The 16,925-nt window shown below is 40.8% G+C and overlaps 1 protein-coding gene across 2 annotated transcripts in view; it reads left to right on the forward strand.

The window, feature by feature from the left end:
* The window catches only part of TTYH3 (tweety family member 3), a 1,772,574-nt gene that overhangs the window by 256,599 nt on the left and 1,499,050 nt on the right, over window positions 1-16,925 (forward strand). The window lies entirely within an intron of this gene.

Below are 16,925 nucleotides of genomic sequence, written 5' to 3' on the forward strand. Positions count from 1 at the left end.
CCCCCTTCACAATTTCCTTGTACTAAAATTCAGAGAGGCAAGTGCTTCTTTTCTATTTAAAAGTAGCTGTGGTATTAATTAATTTGATTAATGGTGGTGTATCTTCTTTTTTTCATATTTTGAACAGTATGGAAGGCTATGTTCTGCTCTTAGAGTCCTTGAGGTTGCCAGGTGACTCTAGATTGTTAGAAGGAAGCACCTGTGTTGTCAACTGTTAAGTCTTTGAGAATAACTTGGAGTATTGCCATTACATCTATTAGAACACACTGGTTATGCCCCTGTTCTAAACCTGATTAACCTTCCCTTATTTACTGGGTTCTGTTTACCTGGTAATCGCTCAGTACTAACTCCTATCTTCCTTGATAATATAGACAACTTTAGACTTGCTGTGTTTAGCTGATCTTGTCCTGTTGATATTAATTTTAGATTTTTATTTAGTTTTTTTTATTTACCTGACCTTGTCTTGTTGAGATTTTCTTTGTATATGTGATAAGTTTGTTAGATAGTTTATGTAATTGAGCTGCCATCCTTTGTTAATGTATTATACTAGCATTTTTTGCTGTTAAATTCTCTTGGAGCTTATCTCCCCGGGCCTCTACTGAAAATGGACATATATCCAGTTAGACTAGCCCGGTCAACAAATGTAAAATAAAAAATAAAAAAAATAAATAAAATAAATAAATTAGAAGCAGGAGACTTGATAGTACAGACCCTGGTACTACTATGACAAATTATCTGCATTGCCATTAGAAGAACTCTCCACTACATTGTGATGTGCCCACTCTGGGACAGTTATTAGGGAGCCTGATTCCTCACCATTGACACTTGAGAGGGACATTCACTTGGAACAAAAATGGATACACCCACTATTTCCAGATGCAGCTTTCTGCATGTTTCCCTTAACAGCACACAGTTTGTGGGCTGGTTTTCCCTGTCTCTCTTCAGATCCCCAGTAAGACTCCCCACTGGCATAGCTGTAGAGTTGAGTCCTCAGTCGAGTGTCCAAGCCAAGTCCTCCACCACTCTGTGAAACCAGTGGTTCATGTCCCTGCTCGAAGCAGCTGACACGCACACTCTTGATTTAATTTTCCTGTACACACACAAACCTGGGTAAGGCTGCCACAGATTTACTAGATGTGCCCCCTTCTACCCAGGCTATAAGTTAATTTCACTGTCACCAGACACTCCAAAGCCATCTACTAAGTTTCTTACAACGGTGCTCAATTAATGTTGTGTCTTTCGGCTTTTCCCGGTTAGGGGTCGCCACAGCGGAACTCCGGTCCGCTAATGATTTGGCAGTAGATTTTTACGTGCTGAACTGCCGGCCCTGATGCACAACCTTCAACGAAGGTATCACACATGTCTCCACACAGAAGACGCTCTAGCTGAGAATCGAACAGGACAACGTCGTACTGTGAGGCGACAATGCTACCGCAGCAGCACCACCACAGTATAATACTGAGTGAAATTTAATATCAATACAAATGACAGTGTTTGCCCAGTGCAGTAAGTCACCAAGTAGTTGAGTACTCTCAAAGGTTAAAATATTCTCTAAAGATTCAGCCGCAATGAAAAGTTTAAATATATTTAATAATAAATAACATGAAAATACTAAATATCTATTTACATTAAACACCAGAGTTTGTCGCAGGAAATCTTAAAATAACACACATGAATAGATTCACACAGATACAGAAAAACAGTACTTAACTAATCTCACTATATTTTCCTGACTAATTTAAATAATTACTATTACCTAGTTACTTAGTGAGGCAAGATGAGGTAGATGAGAGATCCTTCTATGTCAGGTTCTAAAAACAGATTGCCCTGAGACTTCAGTCTCTCACCTAGTGTAAGACATCATTTTAGTGATGGATTACAGAGTGACATCACATAAATCTGGTCATCTGACTTCTGGTTCCCATGCTACCCCCTTGGCTAGAAGCTGCCAGGATTTAGCACATATGTGTCAGTAATGCACACATACAGAGCTTGCTGAGCTCTGAAGTCATAAAACCATAAAACATTTCCACTCCTCCAAAGTAACAATTACGTCCTTGTGTGGACAATGTAGCTGGACTCCTAGTCCTTGTTTTTGCAGATATTTCATCTCTGGCTGCAATCAGAACTGGAATATGCAATCTTTATGGCCTAAATACATAATTTAATTTCTGGATTAATCTCTTCTCTTCCAGTATTCTCTGTTAAAACATATACATTTAATCAGTTACAGTACAGTCATGACCCACTGTTGATACATTTTTAACAGAAGCAACTTTACAAATACATTTTTCAATGCAATCACCTGTATAAATTAGTTTGATATGCAAATAGCACTTAATTCTTTACAAAATTCCATCTAGCTGTGCTGACATGTTACACCTCCACTGAATTACTTTTCCTGCCATAGCTGGCAATGTCTCACATCGTCACATACAGAAACTATTAAGTTTGAGTTTTTGAACACTCCTACTTAAATGTATTAACTCTGCAGTTTTGAGTGTAGGGGGGAATACTTCAGGATATCCTAGCTTTGGGCTTGATAGGCATACTTTGATGTTACACTTCTGCTGTTTCAAGGGTCGCAGTTGTAGTCCCTGGACTTCTAATAGACATCCTGATCCTGGCAAGTGAATTCTCACTGCTGGCCTAGTTGGAAGTCGCTGCAGTCATAGGAAACATTGCAAGATTTGTGATTCCTGTGCGGGAAGTATCCCTTTCCAGTAGAAATTGAACAACTAAGAAAAGTGTCCAGTGGAAGAGTATGCCAAGATCCTTGATGAGTTACCCTCTTATGCTGCAAGATTAGTACAGATGGACAATATTTCTTGTCTAACTGGTTAAGGATGCAAGTTTCTGGTAGTGTAACTGGTGTGTGGTGTTCAGTTGTGGGCTGTCCATTCATTGCTTAACAAATCTGGGTAATTTCTTCAGTGTGCTATTCACTCTGTGTACTTTTACGGAAAAGAATAGATGAACTTCTGTTAACCATCTGTCCAAGGAAAATGCAATTGTTAAGAGGAAGTTTGTATTTGGAGACTCTAGGGAGTAAGCTTGTGTGTGCATCTGTAGAAGAAACTTGACTAGCTGTCACTTTGGGGTCCCCTACAGAATAATGGTCATTTCTAAACCTGGCTGTATAAAACTGAGTAGTTCGCCAAATGGTATCAGCCCGTACATCGGATAGAGGTGCTAGGGAGGCTGAATGTTTTATTAGCAGTACTTGAAGTTTGGATTTAATATAAAAGACTGCATTTTCCTTCAGATGTAATGAAAACCATCAGCTAAGGCCAAGTTAGTAATGCTGTCAGGGATACCATAAAAAGACTACAGGATTAAAGACCAAATGTAAAAGATCAAAAACACAGCAGACTGAAAAATAAAAATTCTAAATGTTAGCCAAGTAGTGAAAGATAACTTGCTCAGATGCTGAAGTTTAACTTGAAGCAGCCTTTGCAACAGGCTTTCCCAAGGGATAAGCTTTCTTATTCAGGGTAAGCATACTGGTGTTTATGTAGAACTTATTGTGCTTTTCCGTAACAGTACACAAATCTGTACGTCTTTATTTGTATATTAGCAAAAAAGTTGCCATGACATAGAGGGAAAAGTAGTTTTACTTCAATCATGTCATATGTTGCATCAATGTACAACTTTTAACCGTACTTCATAGGAGTAGTAAGCAGCAAGATATATGGCTGGGAAACATTCAACTCTGACTTGTGCATCAGTTGACCTGGGATTGAGTTGCAGCCTGGGCTGTGGAAGAGCTGACATGAGAAGATGGGACTTGAGGGGCAGCTATTAGAGGGTAGGGCATCTATTGGTACACTGAGAGGACCTTTATGATCATGCTTGCACTGAAATAATACAGTTAAGTTGTCCTTGCCATAGCAGTAGGTATTCAAATGATCACTGCTGCAGTTGCCTTAGCTATATGGGTTATATCCTGTCAAGACTAACTTCTAAAGCTTCAGGGCACCTTCCACACACCCAAACTGTCAAGCAGCTCAAGATGAGCTGAATAATGACAATTTGGGTGCAAAGCCCTTCAGAGCTTTCCTAACAGCAGAGAGAGAGAGAGAGAGAGAGAGAGGCTGAGCCCTGAAAGGATAGTGCTGGGAATAACAAAAAAAAAATAAAATAAATGGAGGGGGGGCAATGGAGGGAGGGAGCGGCTACTGCAGCAGTGATCATTTAAGCATCTGCTGTTATGATGAGTTCAACTTGCACAACTCTGCTATGTTCTTCATATTGATCACTGCTGCAGTAGGCGTAGATACTTGTGTAGGTTACCATAGCTAAGTGTATTTGGGAAGAGGCAAGAGAAGGGTCCAGGAGTCCTGGAGAATGGTAATAGCAAAGCTTAATTTAGATCTAGAGAAGGAATCCCCTTATAGTGCTTTGTAAAGGTGTGTACAGAGGACCAAGTAGCATCTACTGGAATTCAACCCTTTTCAAAAGGCCATAGATGCAGCCAAGGCCTTGGTAGAGAATGCCTTAAACCTGCCTGGAGTAGATTTGTCTTGGTGAGTGTAACAAAAGGTTATAACCTTAGGCAACCATTTAGAAGTAGTCTGTTTTGACACAGGTTGTCCTTTCTTACCTTCACAAGAAGTGAACGATTGATCCGAAAATCAGAAAGATTCACTTCTGTCAAGATTGTATCAGATTTTATGGGCATCCATGGTATGGAACATTTTTTCTCCCTAATTTTAGGTTCAGGAAAGAAAACCAGGTGATGGATAGTTTGGCCTAAAGTAAACTGGGATACCATTTAGACATAAGGATTAGTTCTCAAAAAAAAAAAAAAAAAAAAAAAAAAAAAAAAAAAAGTGCTTATGGAAAATCAAGTAGGTTTGCCTCGCCACAAGGGCTTGCAGTTCGTATGCCATTCTTACAGACATCAGAGCAATCAGTAAAACTGTTTTCCATGTTAAGAACCTCAAGTCAGCCAGATTAGCTGGTTCATAGGGAGCAAATGTTGGCTTCTTTAACACAAAATTAAGACCCAAGGAGAGGTCACTAATTTACTTGGAGGTCTGTTGTGCACATTTCCTTTGAGGAGCATTTTGCTATGAGATTGTCGTGAAAGAGGAGGATCCATGGGTAGACATGCTAAAATGAACCAATAAATGAACCCTGATAGAGGATCAAGAAAGGCCATAGGATAGTAATTCAAAGAAATACTGTAAAGCCAGAGAACAGCTATCCCTGAATGGTTGCTGGTTATGGTGTTTGCACGAGCTAGAAAACCTTTTCCATTTGCCAGTGTATAGTTTTTCTACTAACAGGCTTTCTTGCCTCCAGAAGTACCTGCTGCACGGCTTCAGAAAATAAGGGCCTAAAAGGAATTAAGACCCTGTCATCCAGGCAGTCAGTTGAATATGATTAAAGTTGGGATGTGTCAAACACCCCTGTTCTTGTGCGAGTAGATCCATTCTGTGAGAAATCTTGCAAGTGCCTCTGGCCATTTCCAAAAGTAAGGAGAACCCGAGTTGCTTGGGACAGAAGGGAGATATCACAATGATCTTAAGGGATTCTTTCTGAATCTTCAGAAGTGCCCTGGATATTGATGGAAAAGGTGGAAAGGCATACAGGAACACTCCTGTCAAAAAAAAAAAAAAAAAGGCTGCCTTGCACGGATTCCTGGAACAGAATTTTACCAGTTTTTGTTCAGAGGAGGAAGTAAAGAGGTCTCCTTGAAGAATTTCCCACAGCTGGATCAAATCTTAGAACCACCCCCCCCCCCCGATCTAGTTTCTGTTCATGAGTGTCTGATCTGGTTCTGCTGAGTTTGTCTGCCACACAGTTTTGCTCCGATGGAATGTAGAATGCCTGTAGAGTTGCGATTGCACTGTGAAGCTATATCCCAATGTAATGTGACTAGTCTGCAAAGTGTGTATGACCTGGTTGCCCCTACTTGTTGATGTACCCACATCACTGTGATATTGCCTCTAACAACTTGGAGAGGTCCCAGGGACCAAAATGATTGAGTGGAGTGCTTTGATAAGGACAGGCTTCTCCTTGATATTTTATGTGCTTGCATCTGTCTCTGGTGCCCCACAACCCCTGCAGTTTTATCACTCCAAAAACTGCTTCCCATGCAAAGTCCAAATCATCTATGGTGACTGACTGCTTTGGAGCAAGGATGAAGGAGGAGAGACCTAGATTTAAGTATTTCTGTTGTCTCCACCAAAACATTTATTTTCTGATAAACCCCAGTACTGGGATCTGAAAAGATAAATGATGATGCCGAGACTAAACTAATTTTAGATAACACTGTATCTCTCTCATGTGGAGTCTTGCTAAGGGTATTATGAGAATTGTAGATACTATGAGACCCAGAATTCTGAGGTATTCCCCTCACAGTGACCGAAGTCTGAGAGAAAAATCTTAGAAATAGATCTAAAAGATCTATTCTTTCCTGTGGAAGAAAAGCTCTCTGAACTGACGCATCTAGTTGACATCCTAGGAACACTATCCTATGTGAGGGAATCAAGAAAGACTTTTGAATGTTCTCTTGGTGCAAGAGATCTCTCACCAGAGAGCAAGAGAGACTGATGACAGTTTGAAGAAGACTTTGTAAAGATATGCAAGTCGTCTAAATATGGAAAAAATATATAGATACCCTGTAGCCTGCAGTGAACTATAATTGGAGCCAGTCACTTTGTGAACACTGCTGGTGCAGTTGCCCTAAGGGTAAGGCAGGGAAGTGATAATGTGATCCATACAAACAAAACATTAAACAACACATTAAATTCCTGAAGTCTGGATGAATAGGGTTGTGCTAATAAGTATCTTGTAAGTACATTACCAGGAAACTTGAAAGAGGAAGAAGTGAACAGGTTGTGAAGTAACATTTTGAATTTGGGTACCATCACAAACCGGTTTAAGAAAGAATGATCCAGAACTGGTCTCCAACCTTTTGCCTTTTTTGTAACAGGAACGCAGGAAAGTCTTTGAATAAAAGGAGGGAATTGATTCTTTCACTCCTTGAACAGAATGGTGATGAGTAAACAGGAGTGAATAAAGTCAGATTTGCAGGATGAAGAATGACGCCCTGGAAAGGAGGAATTTCCTCCAACTGACATCTGTAACCCCGTTGAGTATTTTAGACAAATGTCTTCCAAAATTCAATCTGTTACCAACCAAAAATGGAGATTCAAACTTTCAGGAAGATGAAAGGGGCCAGGGTTGGAGTGGGGTCACAAGGTCTCTTGAATAGTCATTCAGACTTGTTGGACTGTCCTTGGTTTTGTGAAGTATGAAGCTTCTTAAACATCTGTTTATCTGAATTCTTTCGAGACTGTTATATTTTTTGCCAGAATTGTATGAGGAGAAAGAAAATCCTTGGGACAGTTTGAAAAAGGAGGGCTGATCTCAGAAATTCCCTGGATCAGCGTGCCCCTTTAATCATACATTTTGATTGCCTCTGCAGCAGAAGGGCCAAACACTAAATGTCTAAAGGAGAATTTAAAATCTAATTTTTTAAATCATCTAGGGGGTTCTGAGAATGCAGCCAAGGAAACCTCCTTAAAGCAGTACCAGTGGCTATAGACCTAGAAGTATTAACAGACTCTTAACACACACTCCAAACAATGAGTAGTGAACTGTGCAACAGAACATACTGAGTGAATTAAAACAGATACTGTAGATAAAATATTCCTCATGTGTCCACAGTATGTCAGAACAAACTTTAATATATGAGACGGACCATTTAAAATTCTGAAAATAAAAGTTGTTAAAAACTGCATAGTATAAACTTTGTTCTCATACATATGACTACATTTTCCTGTCCTTGCTAGAGCAGGATTGCAATTAGTTAAACTAAGTGTTTAGCAGCAGTGGAGTCAACTAAGGCTATAGCTGCTGGGTCAGGTTTGGGAATAGTTTATAAAAATGTAGACTGAATTTTTATATATCCTGTCTGTCTTTTTATGGACAGCGGGCTGACTCAACAAAATTGCAGGCAGTAACACAAGCATCCTCCTAAAGCAGATAGGGAAAGGAGGAATTGAGTGAGGTTCTGGAAAATCAATCTGTGACAACTCGTAGTATTTCCTGAGAGACTAAGAACCCTCAGTGTTCGTCCATGGAAAACACTGGGACATGACATTCTAGCAGTAGTCTCAGAAAGAGACCCCCCCACAGGAAGAATCAAAAACTGAACTGTCCTCTGAGTCTGAATTAGAAATCTGAGGACAAAACCCTGAATCTATCCCTGTATCTTCCTGTTCAGATACAGAATATTGAATCTCTTCAGGAAAAGAGGCATCCCTCTTTATTTTACCAGAAGCTGCTCTACAAGAACCCTCACTCAGTCCTAGTGAGCTACTCCTTCCCAAAGAAACTTGGAGTAGATACATGCTTGGTTTGCCGTTTCTTTTTGACAAGAGAAATGGGGCCAAACTGGTTACTAATGGCAGCCACTGCTTCCCCTTGAATGGGCACAACATTCTGACATAACAGGGAAATGTTCTCTGTTTCCTGTCCTACAACTGACAAGCGTCTCTCCCTTGCCCACTGAGGGGACTTTACAGCTGCAAAGGATGTGGCTAACCCCTGGTCCATAGTGGCTTTAAGTGCTATGCCAGAGGGATTTGGGGTAAAAGGTGGGTTGTTTTGAGGTACAACAAAATCACCCACCTGCAGCTTGGGCAGATTGCTAGTCAGCTCTGGTGGTATTGGCAGTTTGCTTAGCTTATTTTATTTTTGTGGTTGGAAGGACCAACCATGGGACCAACAACCTGGTATATGGTCAAGCCAACAATTGTGCCTCTTTCCCAGGGAAAGACTAGCAACACATGCCAGTAAAACTACCAGTCCACAATTTTTTTTTTATTTTGACAGGGAGGAAAAAAAAAAAACAGTAAAAAAAAAACTTTCACACACTCTCTTGAAGCCCCACAACAGAAAATTAATTAATTTCACTATAGAAACTGTCTTACCACTACTTTAAAGCTGACAGAAAAAAAAGTACAGTTGTGTAAATTCTTAACATAACCTGATATGTCCTTGCCTTCACCTCTGCAATATTCATAACTTGCGGGATTCCCTGCCATGAAGCCAGTTGTCCAGCCAGTCTTACCATTGCTTTAAGGTATGATGAATGTCACCTGCACACTCCTCGCGTAGAGTAGGGCATAAAGGTGACATTCAGGTGTACCATCTTCAGAAGTAATTGCCCCAGTAGGAACAGCAGTCCAAGGAAAACCAAAAGACGAAGGGAATGGAGGAAGGGCGTGAATACTGCAATGGTAAATGCAAGGACATCTACTGTTATGGTAACATTTTGCACAGCAGTACTATGTCCTTGCCTTCACCATTGCAGTATTCATAACTTAGGGGAGAGTGCCAAAATTGAAGAAACTTGGAGGAAGCAGCAGTAAAGCCCTTTAAGAAGCCACGAATAATGGCATTGGCAAAACCAGCTCTAGCTCTGGAGGTACCATCCAGCTTGTAATGTTTGGTAAAAGTATGCACAGAAGCCTAGGTAGCTGCTTCAAGAATAGAATGTGTCTGAACCCATGAAAAAAGCACCAGAAGAAGCCACAGTGTAGAATGAGCCTTTACAGAAGAAGGAAGGCTTTCTCCATGAAAAGTGTAGGAAAAAAAAAAAAAAAGCAATAATGTTTGAAATCCAAGTAGAAGTAGTTTGCTTGGAAACCGCCAATCCTAAAGACCCAGGATGAAAGGAAACAACTGATCAAACTTTCTGATAGCTTTAGTCTTATCCAAATAAAATCTGAGCTGTATGTGCACGTCTACTGTCAGATTGCAGAGAGAGGGAAAAAAGTAGGCAAATTAATAGACTGATTTAAGTGACAACTCATTAACCACCTTGGGCATAAAAGGATTAGTATGCAAGGACACCCTGTCCTTATGAAATATTAAAAAAGATGGATACGCTGTAAGGGCTTGCAACTCCGACACCCATCTGGCAAATGTAAGAGATAAAAGAACTGCCTTCCAAGAACAATGTTGCAAGGAAGCTGAAACAGCAGGCTCAAAAAAATTCTCCAAAATGAAATTAAGATCCCAGGGAGGCGGAACAGGCTTCTTGGGAGGTCTAATATTAAGGACACCATTACGAAATTGCTTAATCTCAAATCTGGAAGCTAAAGGGGAGTTAAAGGTAGACAAGCAGAAAGAGCTGATAAGTGGGCCTTAGTAGAAGAGTAGGCTAAACCAACATTGAGCAACTCGCACAAATGAGAGAGAACCAAAGGAACATCCACAGTAGGTGGGTCCAGGTCACTAGAAAGGCATCAAATAGAAAGTCTTTTCCATTTAGATAAATAGGATTTCTTAGTAGTGGGTTTCCTGGCCTCCTGCAGGGCCTGCATCAGGTCCTCAGAAAAAAAGGGGTCTGCGAGGGATCAAAACCCTATCACCCACAGTGCCATTTGAAGCGTGGACAAGTGGAGATGGATGAGAGATCCCTTGTCTTGTGTAAGTGGCTAAATGCAGACGTAGAGGAAACCACGGCAGTCATGTCCAAAAGGGAGTCACCAAAAAGATTTTGGGAGCATCCTATCTTGAACAGGACTGTCAGAATGAGAGGAAGGGGAAAGAATGCATAAAGAAACATACCCTTCCAAGAAAATGAGAAGACGTCCACCTTCCATACCAGAGGACATGGTATTCTGGCACAAAACAGAGGAAATAGTCTGTTTGGAGGAGAGGCAAAGAGATCCACTTGTGGAGTACCCCACTGGTGAACAATGCCCAGAAACACATTCCTGTAAAGCATCCATTCATGGGGTTGAGTTGAAGGACCTGCTCATAGTGTCTGTCGCAATGTTCTGATCTGAAGGAATATAAACTGCCTGAAGAGTTACTTGATAACTGACAGCCAGATCCCATACCAGAAGTGCCAGCCAGCAAAGAAGGAAAGATCTTGTTCCCCCTGGTTTGTTGATATACCACATAACTGTGGTATTGTCTGTGAATACTTTGAGAGGCCCCAGAGAGAAAGGAGGATGAAAGGCCTGAAGAGCCAACATAAGAGCTCTCATATCTTTGACTGTGATGTTCTCCTACTGCTGACGAGGCAACCACACTTCCTGAACCTTCAGGGAGCCAAACACTGGTCCCCATCCTACATCTGAAGCATCTGTGAACAGATCCTGAGAGGAAGAGGAGGATGAAAAGGATGCCCTGGATTCAGAGAACTGCTGAATCCACCGCAGAAGTTCCTTCTTGAGACAAGAAAGAAGAACTGTAAAGTCTAGAGGATGCATATGTTGAAGCCACATCAGCTTTAGAAATAACTGGAAATTCCTCATGTGGCGTTTGGCCAGAGGAAGTATTGGAATGGTGGAAGCCATGAACTCCAACACTCTGATAAACTCCCTGGCTGTAATGGAGGCCAGAGGAAGAAGAGTTTGAAAGTAAAAAATGAGAGTTAGGGCCTTTGGAGGGGGCAGGAATGCCAGCATTGGCACTGTCTGCATCTTTCAACCCAGAAAGACATGATCCTGCGAAGGAGTCTGGGAAAACCTTTTGAAGTTTTATCGTGAATTCCAGGCTCTGAAAAGAGAAATGGTAAAATGAAGATTTTGCAGAAGGACCTCTGGAGATGATGCCTGAATCAGCAGGTCATCTAAGTAAGAAAATACTTGGATCTCTTGAAGCCTGCAAAAAGCAGTCACAGGAGCGAGGCATTTGGTGGACATCCCTGGGGCAGTAGAAAGGCTAAAGGGCAAAGCACAGAACCAAGAATGCTAGGAAACAGAGAAATGCAAAAACCTCCTGAAAAGTGGATGGATCAGAATATGGAGATAAGCATCCTTGAGAGCCAGAGGCATCAGAAGGGCTTGAGGGAGCAAGAGAGGAAAAAGAGTCTGAAGAGACAACATCCAAAAGGAAGGCACCTTCAGAAAACTGTTTTAGATGAAAGAGGGCTAGAGTCTGTCTCCAAGTACCTTAATTTCTGGGCACTAAAAACATTCTTGAATAAAACATCGTCCCTCCTTTGGGACACAAGCACCTCTTGAATAAGACCTGGAGACGAGAGATCTTGAAGAAAAAAGGTAGTTGTTCCCGAGGAGGCTGAGGAATGCCCATAAAAGGAGGGCAGGAATTCCACACCATGAAGTACCCTTGACGAATGATTGACAGAACCCAAGAATCCTGGGTGATTCGAAGCCAAATAGGAAAAGAAAAAGAAAGGCCAAGAGAAAAGTATGTGGCTGGGAACAGGTGGGTAGTCGGACAGCACCTGGTTTGTCAGGAAAGGAAGACTTTAGAATCCCTGCAGTCTGGGTGGTCTTAGCAGGAGGAGCCTGTTTGCCACCCTTTTTACCATTAGCAGAAGGGCGAGATTGCCTACGAACGAAGGCTGGCTAAGAAGGGTAGTTTCTCTGAAATTTAGGCACAGAAGAAACAAATATTTGTTTAAGCTTCTGTAAGGCCTTCCCCTTGTCCTGAAGAGACTTAAACCAGCAGCCGCTTCCCCAAACAAAAGTTTATTATCCAGAGGGGGAGCATCCATCAACTTAGCCTTAATATCATTGGGTAGAGGTTGAATCCTAAGCCAAGAATACAAGTACTAAACCAAAAGCAGCAGCCTTAGAAGAGGTATCTGCTGCATCATAAATACATTTGATTGAATGACTAACTACGTTGAGCGGAAGTCCCCAACTAGGCAAGAGCAGATTTACTACGAGTCTGGAAGATCAGAAAAAAGTTAAGCCTGAGAAAACAAGAGCCAACACATACCTAGATATATGGGTCTGAAAATTGCCCTAAAAGCTCGGGTAGCAGAAGTATAAAACGTTTTACCCAACCTGTTCATGGTTCAGCTGTCCTAGTCAGAAGGCAGTAACTTGGATGAAGGAAGCGAGTGTGATGACTTATCAGAGGTTACAGATACCACAGAGAGGTCAGCAGCAAGACAAAAACAAGAACAAAAAGGACCAATTCTCAGGCACATGAAACCTATCAGAATTCTTGGGAGCAGGGGGCAGAGAATTGGGTGTTTTTAGAGGCATTGGGAAAAATCATCTAGTAAAGCAGCCAAGACGGGATGAATAGCTGCAGGTTTAGAAGATTCTGTCTGCAGTAACTCATAGTACCTCTTATGGATATCAGAAACCTGGGCACAATCCCACAAAAAAAAAAAAAATCCATCATCCTAGAGTGTTCCCAAAGGAAATTTCCTTAGGAGCTGGACTATTGGATTCCTTGTCCTTAGACCTGTAATCTAAAGGAAAAGGAATCTGGGTAGAATAATTAAGGGATTCTAAATCACAATCAAACTCTTCCTCAGACTAATTTAATCCCTGGGCCATTTAGGTGAAGAAGACCAAGGAGGAGCAGGGACGAAATCCCCTTTGGGAGGCCTTAATGACAGTGAAGCATTAAATAACCCCTGAGTAAAGGCCTGCCACTTTGTGCATCCCTAGGAGCAGAACACTTCCTTTAAAGCTGAATAAATGTTAACTATAATAATGTTTAGTTTTCTATTTCCTTTTTTAAAAGGACGTCCGTCCTAGAAAACAGACAGGGCCCTGACTCAGGACGGCATTTCACAACTGTAGCAGGAACTTCTTCCATTAGAAGAAACTGTGGAGCCCCCTAGACCCCTCAAACAATCAACCATGTTTCCCCTTGAACACCCAAAGCAGATGCCTGCAAAGCATCCTGGACACAGCAGAGTAGTCCAATAACACAACCAGGTGAGTCTCCAGGTTTGTAATAACCTTGGAAGAAACTCCTGGACACCAGAAGATTCTGGTCTTAACTTTTTCACCTTCTTCCCTGATGGCTAACTCTCTGGGCATGAAGTTCCGGCCATAGTATCTTTAGAAAGAAGCTGAAGACACTGGTTCTCATAATACAATAAAAGGGAAGAAAGACATTGAATCATGATACCAGTCTTGGTACTAAACTTAAAACCCCAGATGGAAACTAGGACTGAAGTTTTCACCTGGGAGACGACTGATGGGTCAATGGGGCTGACAGGTTGGATACTTGATGGTCATATGGGCTAGAAGCCCAGAAAATATTGATAAGCATCAGAAAACTTGCTGAAATCCACATATCGTCATAATAATGTAGCACTCATAAATGGCAGACAGAGCTAAGAAATATATCCAGTATTCCCTTGTACAGGTAAACATTATTACAGAGCTCATTTATTCAGCTTTAAAGGTAGTGTTCTGCAATTCACAATCTAGCAGCCGGTAATGTCTATAAAATCTTATGCTGTGAAAAACAGTTTTTGAAGTGGAATAAGATCTCTGTACTGCCTTGATACCATTGCTTCAATATTTAATCTCTGAGATAACATAGCCTTAGGAAAACTGACCAGTATTAGAGAAAAATGGAATGTTGTTTTTATCCATGGTAATGCAGAGTCTAGCTTGCATGAGTAACAGAAATGTGAAGCTGCAGAGGGAGTTGCCCTGCCCTAACATGCAGTACGTGCACGGTTAGCTGTGCTGCACTTATGCATGTTATCTCTAATATCATTGGTTGTAGCCTTTTTCATCGTTCATATATATTTTTTTTTTGAGTTTTGAATGTTTGTATGGGGGCTAACATCCACCCCTCCCATGAACATCAAGCTTCCATTCCTATGGCCTGTTCTTTCTCATTACATGTTACCAAACCTGGGAGAAAGGCATGGTATATAGAAGTTTAGGGCCTGTCTTCCAGTAGCGGTTAGATTTTTGTAATATACTCTTCTTGATGCAGCGGTAGCGTTGTCGCCTCACAGCAAGAGGTTCTCCCGTTCAATTCTCGGCTGGAGCGCCTTCTGTGTGGAGTCTGCATGTCCTCCCAGCGGTCGAGTGGCATTCGAAAGACATGCCTAAATGGGCGTGCGTTCGTTGAAGGTTGGGCATCCAGCTGGCATCTCAGCACCGTAAAAATTTACTCCTGATCATTAGCAGACCGGAGTTCCGCTGTGGCGACCCTTAACCAGGAAAAGCCAGAAGACTATTCTTATTAATTTTTTAACTTTTTTAATTTCTCCAAGTCTTTTGATTTCTAATACCATGACTGAAATTTACCCCATTCCTAAGTCAAAGTATGATTTAAAGTTGATGAAATTAGCATTGTTTCAATCTTTGTTAGCCAGCAGTGCTCTTCACAGCACCTGCAATGTGCCCAGTATTGACTGCTCCTGCAATTCATATGGACTTGCATATATATGTAACGTATCCAAGTATGACTGTAAATTCTTAAATTTACAATAATTTGTTGTGTAGTTTTCCCGATGGTGCTAAAACCCCTTCCCTTCCTTTGGCCAGTCAAGGTAGCTTAATATCCAATGCTCGTCTGTACTGAACTACTGTGGCTATGTGCTTCACATAAGTGCCAAGTTAAAATACTTTCTAGTTGGTAGTCCTGCACTCCCCAGATGACTTCATTGCTATAGAATTCCAGACCTTTCCTTGAATGCCACTTCTGCTGCAGAATTTCACCCACTCCCTCCTATACAGCATGGTTCCTTCAGTGTGCAGCTACTAGTCAAATTCAAATTATCTTGAGTACTCTGAACTAAATCTTTTATGTAGAAGAGCTACCTGTGCTTTGCATTTTTATTTTGGTCTTTTTATTTGTAGTCTTTAATGCTTCTGTCTTATGAAATGGATCTAGTTGGCAGTATTTGGACAGTCATTGAAATGTTGGGCTTGAAAACTGTTGTCCCGATTGACTCCCATTACCACTGCTACCACACAGCACTATCCTAAGCAAATCACTTGCCCCGTGACTCATGCCATCTTACTTGGTTATCAGGAAGCTAGGCAAACAGAGATGAGTAAGCAGACTCTTGGAAATGAGCTACTTGATTGTTCAGCTTAGGTATCACACTGTATATAGACCAAGATGTGTTAAAGATCAGCTTTCCTCTTTTCTACCCATTTTGATGTACCACATCCTAGCTTTTTGCAAACAGAATAGAATTATCAGTAAGCACTGCTGACCCCACAAAAATCCATCTGCTTATCACTTGTGCTTCTTTGTTTTTCACATGGTTACCTGGACTGACTGACTGACCTTAATTCACAGTATTTTCTTTGAAAAGCTTTAAATTTTATTACTTTTAGCTGCCTGAAGGTGAAATCTAAGTGTTTAAAGCGAATCAATCCATGCCTACAAGTCTGTCTTTCAATTTCATTTGAGCTTGATGCATTTAAAGTTTTGTCCCTTGGGGCTTTTTGCTGCATTGAGTGATTTTTTTTGTACCTTTTTAAAATGTGTTACTGCTACTCGTTTTATTCCTGTGGCCTCTGTGCCTTTCACACCACTATACAAGTTTCATTATCCAGAAGAATTCAGTGTTAAACTATACTAGCTTTTCATGCCACAGGTCACATTTTTCATTATTGGTATCACTTTCTGCTGTAGAGGAGGGTAGGGTGGAGATGGAAGAACACTTATGTCTTCAGTGTTTGCTAAAAGCACAGAGTACATAAAATAATCTCCCAAAGGACACCGGGTTTTAAAACGTATTGTACTAGAGCTTTGTTTTTGTTTTTGGGGAAAATGGTACCTTGACAGAATAGAAAAATAATTCAGAAAACAAACTGGTCGGTGTAAGTTAATATCTCCCAAGATATATTTGTAACTGTAAATAGAAATGAGTATTGGATTCATAACTGGGTACAAGTATTGTTGTTTTTACACAAGTTTTAAGCGCATGTAAATGCATGATAATTTGAGGCCTTGATAAAACTGATTTTTTTTTTCTTTTTCATTCATAACAGCATGAAATAGACACAATTACAGATTCAGATTTTTATTTATTTCATATTTGTTTACCAGGAAAGTCTGACTGGGATAAAAGCCCATTTTCATTGGAGGCCTGGAGGAAAAACTCCACTACAGTGCATATGTGTGTGTATATGTATGTGTGTATATATGTGTATATGTGTGTATGTATGTATATATATATATATATATATATGTTT

This window comes from Protopterus annectens, chromosome 12.part0 (assembly GCF_019279795.1).
Source record: "Protopterus annectens isolate FY-2018-M chromosome 12.part0, PAN1.0, whole genome shotgun sequence".
NCBI classification, from domain to species: domain Eukaryota; kingdom Metazoa; phylum Chordata; order Ceratodontiformes; family Protopteridae; genus Protopterus; species Protopterus annectens.